The sequence below is a fragment of the Bison bison genome, unplaced genomic scaffold (genome assembly GCF_000754665.1).
Source record: "Bison bison bison isolate TAMUID 2011002044 unplaced genomic scaffold, Bison_UMD1.0 scf7180017864462, whole genome shotgun sequence".
Lineage (NCBI taxonomy): Eukaryota > Metazoa > Chordata > Mammalia > Artiodactyla > Bovidae > Bison > Bison bison.
This window is the reverse complement of record NW_011495024.1, coordinates 765866-771800: the sequence shown is the minus strand read 5'-3', so window position 1 is coordinate 771800 and position 5935 is coordinate 765866. Positions and strand designations below refer to the sequence as shown.

Here is a 5935-nt window from a genome sequence, read left to right as displayed (position 1 = left end):
CCCGCTGTGAAGCTGAGGGACACAGCACCCAGCACTTGATAAACGGGTCTCAGAAAATAACAGCTGCTGAGTGTTTAAAAATTTTTAAAGATTTATTTATTTATTTTTGGCTGCACTGGGTCTTCAAGGCTGTGCGCGGGCTTTCTCTAGTTGCCGTGAGCGGGGGCTACTCCCTAGCGGTGGTGCAGTGCCTTGCCTTGCTGCAGAGCACAGGCTCCAGGGCGCTCAGGCTTCAGTAGCTGCAGCTCACAGGCTCTAGAGCACAAGCTCAGTAGTTGTGGCTCATGAGCTTAGTTGCTCCGAGGCGTGTGAGATCTGCCAGGACCAGGGATCGAACCCTGGTCTATCTATCTATCTACGTGTCCCCAGCATCGGCAGGTGGATTCTCAACCACGGGACCACCAGGGAAGCCCCTGAGCTTTTGTATCTATTTTTCTGCCTTTCAGTAAAGATTCATTTTGAGTCTCACTAAGCTGTCAAGACTTAAACCAGAAATATATTTTTATAACACCTGACTCAACAACACTTTTATCACAGTGGAGAAGCCATGGCAGATCTGTGGACATTTCCTTGGTCATCAAAAAGAAGGTGAGGCTTAAACTTCATGAGGATGGGATAATATGGATCTGATGGTGCCTGCTGGACTCCTGAACTGGGCCCCACAGTTGTAACTGATGCCTGCATTCATCTGCTGGCTGGACTGGCTTTCTTCCCAGTGGGTGGCTATTTGTCTGGGGCTTCAGAGTGGGCCCATTGAGTTCATTGCAAGGAAGAAGTTTATAAAAATTGTTCAACAAGGAAAAAGCCTTGTTCAACAAGGGAACCTGTGTACTCACTTCTGTTGTTCCACACCACCTTTCTGGGACCTAGCATTCTATCCATGTGGAGAGACGACTGGCAGATACTCCCCAAATCTAATGGAATTTCCTGAAGACCTTGGGTGAGCATCTCTCCCACTGGCCCTGTCTGTCTCCCATCTTGGCAATGGAAAGTCCAAGGCTTGAGACTGGGGGCGGGACCAATGACTGGGGTGCTCTCTGCTTCTGTCACAATGAAAGGCAATGGCATTTGGTCAGTGGCTAGAATGGCAATCTTCAATGTCCAAGCTTTGAAGGAATGAATGCAATGTACGGTGAGCTACTGCATACAGCTGTTTCACAGATCTGTCCACAGAGATGCAACGGTGGTATAATGGGACGAAGATATTATGCTATGGAATTCCAAAAGACCTTTAGCTTGACTTCAGTCCCTTTGTTGCTCCTGTTGTATCTTCTGATGTCCTGGATTTTTCTCAGAGGAGTATAAGCAATATCTTGTCCTGATGGTCTGTTTTTGAAAGATGGCTGCAGGAAGTCATACCTAGGACCTGGCCAGGACAGCAGAGCTCACAGAGGCAGGGTCCTGCCTTGTTAGGAATGAGGAATTTCTCTGTACTGCACTGAACCTGGTTCTCATGGGCTTCAGAAATTCAGAGACATCATGCCACTGCTATCCCCTTTACAGAGCTGCCAGGCACCTCCTCACCCGGGGCTTCCTCTTCCATCTCCAGCTCCGCCCAGCACCCTGTAAATCTGCTCCCACAAAATTCTGTGTCAGCTCCCTCACATCTCCCCAAGGTTTTAAAATTCTGTTTGCGAAGATCCCCTGGAGAAGGAAATGGCAACTCGCTCCAGTATTCTTACCTGGAGAATCCCACGGACAGAGGAGCCTGGCAGGCTACAGTCCACGGGATTGCAAGAGTCGGACACGACTTAGCAACTAAACCACCACCACCTCTTCCAACTGACTGCTGCTTTCTTCCTAGATGAAGGAACCTGGCTTCCCTGGTGGCTCAGCTGGTAAAGAATCCGCCGGCAATGTGGGAGACCTGGGTTCGATCCCTGGGTTGGGAAGATCCCCTGGAGAAGGGAAAGGCTACCCACTCCAGTATTCTGGCCTGGAGAATTCCATGAACTAAGTCCATGGGGTCACAAAGAGTTGGACACAACTGAGCGACTTCCACTTTCACTAGTAACGTTTGTATCTGTCAGGGCCTAGGACAGTGCCCGACTCAAAGTATACTGGTGAATAAATGACCACAATTCAGTTCTTGATATTTAAGCATATTTGGCAACATTAGCACATTTATGCTGCTAGAAAGTTTAGTAAATGGCTATTGTAAAACTGGACTGTCCATGCTGGTAAGGACTTTGGAAATCTGACTTTCTTTTGTAAAGGTAGGCAACCTCAGGCACAGAGGTGATGAGCTCTGTCCAGGGTTGCAAAGCTGGTTTGCAGCAGGGCTCAGTTGAACTAGGGGCTCCCAATTCACTCCCCCATTCTCCACATTTATTTTGGTGAAACCTTCGTGGTGGCTGATGTACCGGGTAAATGGGCTTATCTTTACCACCCACTCAGCTGGCCCAGACAGAGTGAGAAAACCAAGCCCAGCCTGTTGCAGTGGTTCCCTCGCCACTTCCCGCTCAGTGACTGTGGAAGGGGCCTGTGTGGAGTGCTGACCGTAAGAAATCTGCTTCTCTGCCTTTTGTAGAAACGAGTATGTGGATTAAGGGTATATTCCCTGCAACTAATTATGCAGATGTGTGGGCAATGCTCTTTGCTAATTTCAGGAGCTGTGCCCAAACTATTTAAAAGCAAGAGTGTGCTTTGTCTTCAGAAAGAAAAATTCAGGGAAGTTATCCTTAAGGCTCTACCTCTGACTTATCAATGGGTTTTTTTGCTTTTAAAAAATAGCTTCCTTCAAACTGAAGAGTTTAAAGATTTTTATAATTCAGTGGCAGGTGAACAGTCTGTGTCTTCCTGATCTCGAACTGGGAGTTAAAACAAAGACGCAACAAGCTCAATGGGGGCTGAAAAATCAGGGTTGTTACTAAGGAGAACAATTTTACAAAGGATGAGATTCTGTTGTATCTCAAGGACAGAAGAGTTTTGGACAAGGTCAATTTCATAACATGCCATTTTGGATGGGATTGATTTATATTAACTGTAAAGCTTTTCAAGGCTGGTACCAGGAGACTGGTGTGTGGATATGTGTCCGCTGATTTTCGCAGGCAGTTTTCCGCTCTCTCTCTCCCTTACACACACAGCTAGAACTGCCTCTGTCCAAATGAACAGCATGGACTTTTTCAGAGTTGGATGGATTTCCATGGCACAAATCAACAGCTCCTTTTAGAAATAGATTGGATCCGAGGAATTGTTGAAATACATACGACTTGGTCCTGACTATTGACTGTAGACACGCACTGTACACCTTGAAGAAGACTGGTGATTCCTTGAGATTCACGGATTCAAAACTGGCCGAGAGACAATATGGATGGACCTAGAGAGCGTCATACTGAGCGAAGTAAGTCAGACAGAGAAGGACAAACATCGTATGACATCCCCAAATGTGGAATCTAAGAAGAAATGATACAGATGAATTTACTTACAAAACAGAGACTCAAAGACTTAGAAAACGAACTTATGGTTGTCTGGGGTGGGGGGGTTAGTTAGGGAGTATGGGATTGACATGTATACAATGCTGTATCTAAAATGGATAACCAACAAGGACCTACTGTATAGCACATAGAACTCTCAGAGTTGCATGGCAGCCTGGATGGAGGGGGGGTTTGGGGTAGAATGCATATTATATATATATATGTGTGTGTGGCTGAGTCCCTTTGCTGTTCACCTGAAACTACCACAGCATTGTTTGCTAATTGGCTATCTCCCAATACAAAATAAAAAGTTTAAAAAAAAAAGGAGTAGTAACAAAAAAATGGCTGAGCGAGAGCTGCCTTTACTTTGGGGTGTTTCTCTGGCTTAGTGAGAACTGCAGGGTTCACCTGAATTCCTGCTCTCATTTCATCCCATCCTAGACTTTGGCCTGCACCCCAGGAAGAGTTGTTCTCAGGGGTCCTGTTTACTCCAGGAGCTTCCTGATGGGCCTTCCTATTTCCCATATTCTTTCTGTTCACCCAGAATCTACAAACATCCAGAACATCCAACTGGTTGTGAGAGAGGCTGTCTATGTTTTCTAGGAAAGTGGAGGCTTCCAAAGGAAAGTGACCCCCATCTGCCTGGGGGCAGCAGAGGTATCTGGAAGCAAGATCTCACTTAAGTGCCCTTTTAGGGAATCTGATAATGAATGTAAGAGTCCTTAGTCTAACAGTGAATTAGCTGTATGTCTCCAGGCTTCAGTTTTTTCATGTATGAAATGTAGGATCAGTTCAAGATCCATCAATCATCTATGAATATGTGATTCATGTACTGTTGCATTCCGTCCTTGCTCAGTTATGTCCAACTCTTTTCGACCCCCTAGACGATAGCTCACCAGGTTCCTCTGTCCATGGAATTCTCCAGTTACGAATACTGGAGTGGGTTGTTATTTCCTTCTCCAGGGGATCTTCCAGACCCAGGGATCCAACCCACATCTCTTGAGTCTCCTGCACCAGCAAGTGGATTCTTCACCAGTGTGCCTGTGTGCAGTGCTAATTCATATTCTAATGGCTTAGAGTCTAAGTAACGGCCTGGAGCAGAGGCTGGACCGAGGGCTCTGGTCTGTGCAGCAGCAGGAGGAAAGGCTGAGCCTGCTCTGCAGCTTCCCCTCTGTTCACAGGGGCCACCCAGCCAGCCACAGCCCCTCACTCTGAGCGTGTGAAGACAACAGGTCCTGCTGTACAGCACAGAGAACTATACTCGATATCCTGGGATAAACCGTAATGGAAAAGAATATAGAAAAAAAGAACGTACATATATTCATAACTAAAATAATTTTGCTGTACAGCAGAAATTAGCACAACATTGAAAAGCAACTGTACTTCAATTTAGGAAAAAAGACACCAGCCCAGTGTGGGCCTGGGCTCCACACTGCAAGCTTGCAGGGCCCTTTCCCATCCAAGGCAGGGATTTGGGAGTGTCAGGATTCTAGGTCTGTTCTAGCCTCCCAGAATTCTCCATCAAGCATCACAATTATTTTAATCATTTCTTGGTAACATTTCAGAAAGCAGATGACTTAGGCAGCCAGAATCTTCCCCATGTTCTGTTGAAAGCCCAGAACGGTGACCCCACTGGCCTGTGGAGCTCCACAGGTGAGAAGCCAAATGGATTTTCAGCTGTCCTCAGCCAAACCCGGGAGAGATCAATTGCTTCAACTGCTACTCTGCCCGTCGCGGGTCTAAATGTGCCAAGGGGTCAAAACTCAGCACAAAAGGCAGTTGACAGGCATCAGAACCACACTTGCAGGAAGTCGAATTAAATCAAGGCCTTATGAATCTCTGCCCGCTTCATCCCGAAACATACAAGCCCAAGCCGTCAGACGTGCAGCCAAGCCCAGACGCATGTATCTGAGCTATGGTTTCCCTGGAGCCAGGACAGTCGAGCATCGCCCTCATGCTCCCCTGTGATTCTCATCCCACCTCAGAGCTCAGTGCTTCTTTTCTGTCCTCCATACATCAAGGACCTTCACCAGCTCCTGATGGTTTTGCCTTTTGCCTTTACATGTATTTGGAAAGCACCAGGTACCAACCATAGTTTTTTTTGCCTTCTGAATGCAAGAATATCTTGATTGGGATGAACACAAATGATGGTGGTTTCTCTAACTACAAAAGTCCCTTTAAGTGGCCATCTCTGTGCTAACCCTCCCTGTTTTTTTGGGAAAACTGCTCCTCTTCCTGGTGGACCCTTAGCCAAGGTGCAAGCTCTAGCCAAGGTCCTCGTGGGGTGGTCCAGGGACCAGAAGCATCAGCATCGGCTGGGAGACTGTAAGGACGTAGAATCTCAGACTTCACTCCAGAGCGTCTCCTTGAGATCAGAATCTGCAGAGAACAAGTTCTCCTGGTGATCTGTGTGCAATTCTGCTTTTGAGAAGTGACCTCCAGCCATCTGGATTGAATTGCAGGTGCCTTTCTGGTCCCAGTGATTAGTGTGTGTGTGGGCAGGCGGCAGGGGATGGGGG

At 47.0% G+C, this 5935-nt stretch overlaps 1 protein-coding gene and 1 pseudogene across 1 annotated transcript in view; one reads left to right on the top strand and one right to left on the bottom strand.

Moving 5' to 3' along the window:
• The window catches only part of SLC35F3 (solute carrier family 35, member F3), a 448640-nt gene that overhangs the window by 49220 nt on the left and 393485 nt on the right, over positions 1–5935 (bottom strand). The gene's annotated exons all lie outside the window — the stretch shown is intronic.
• LOC105003139 overlaps positions 1–5935 on the top strand; it is a 35667-nt pseudogene that overhangs the window by 1080 nt on the left and 28652 nt on the right.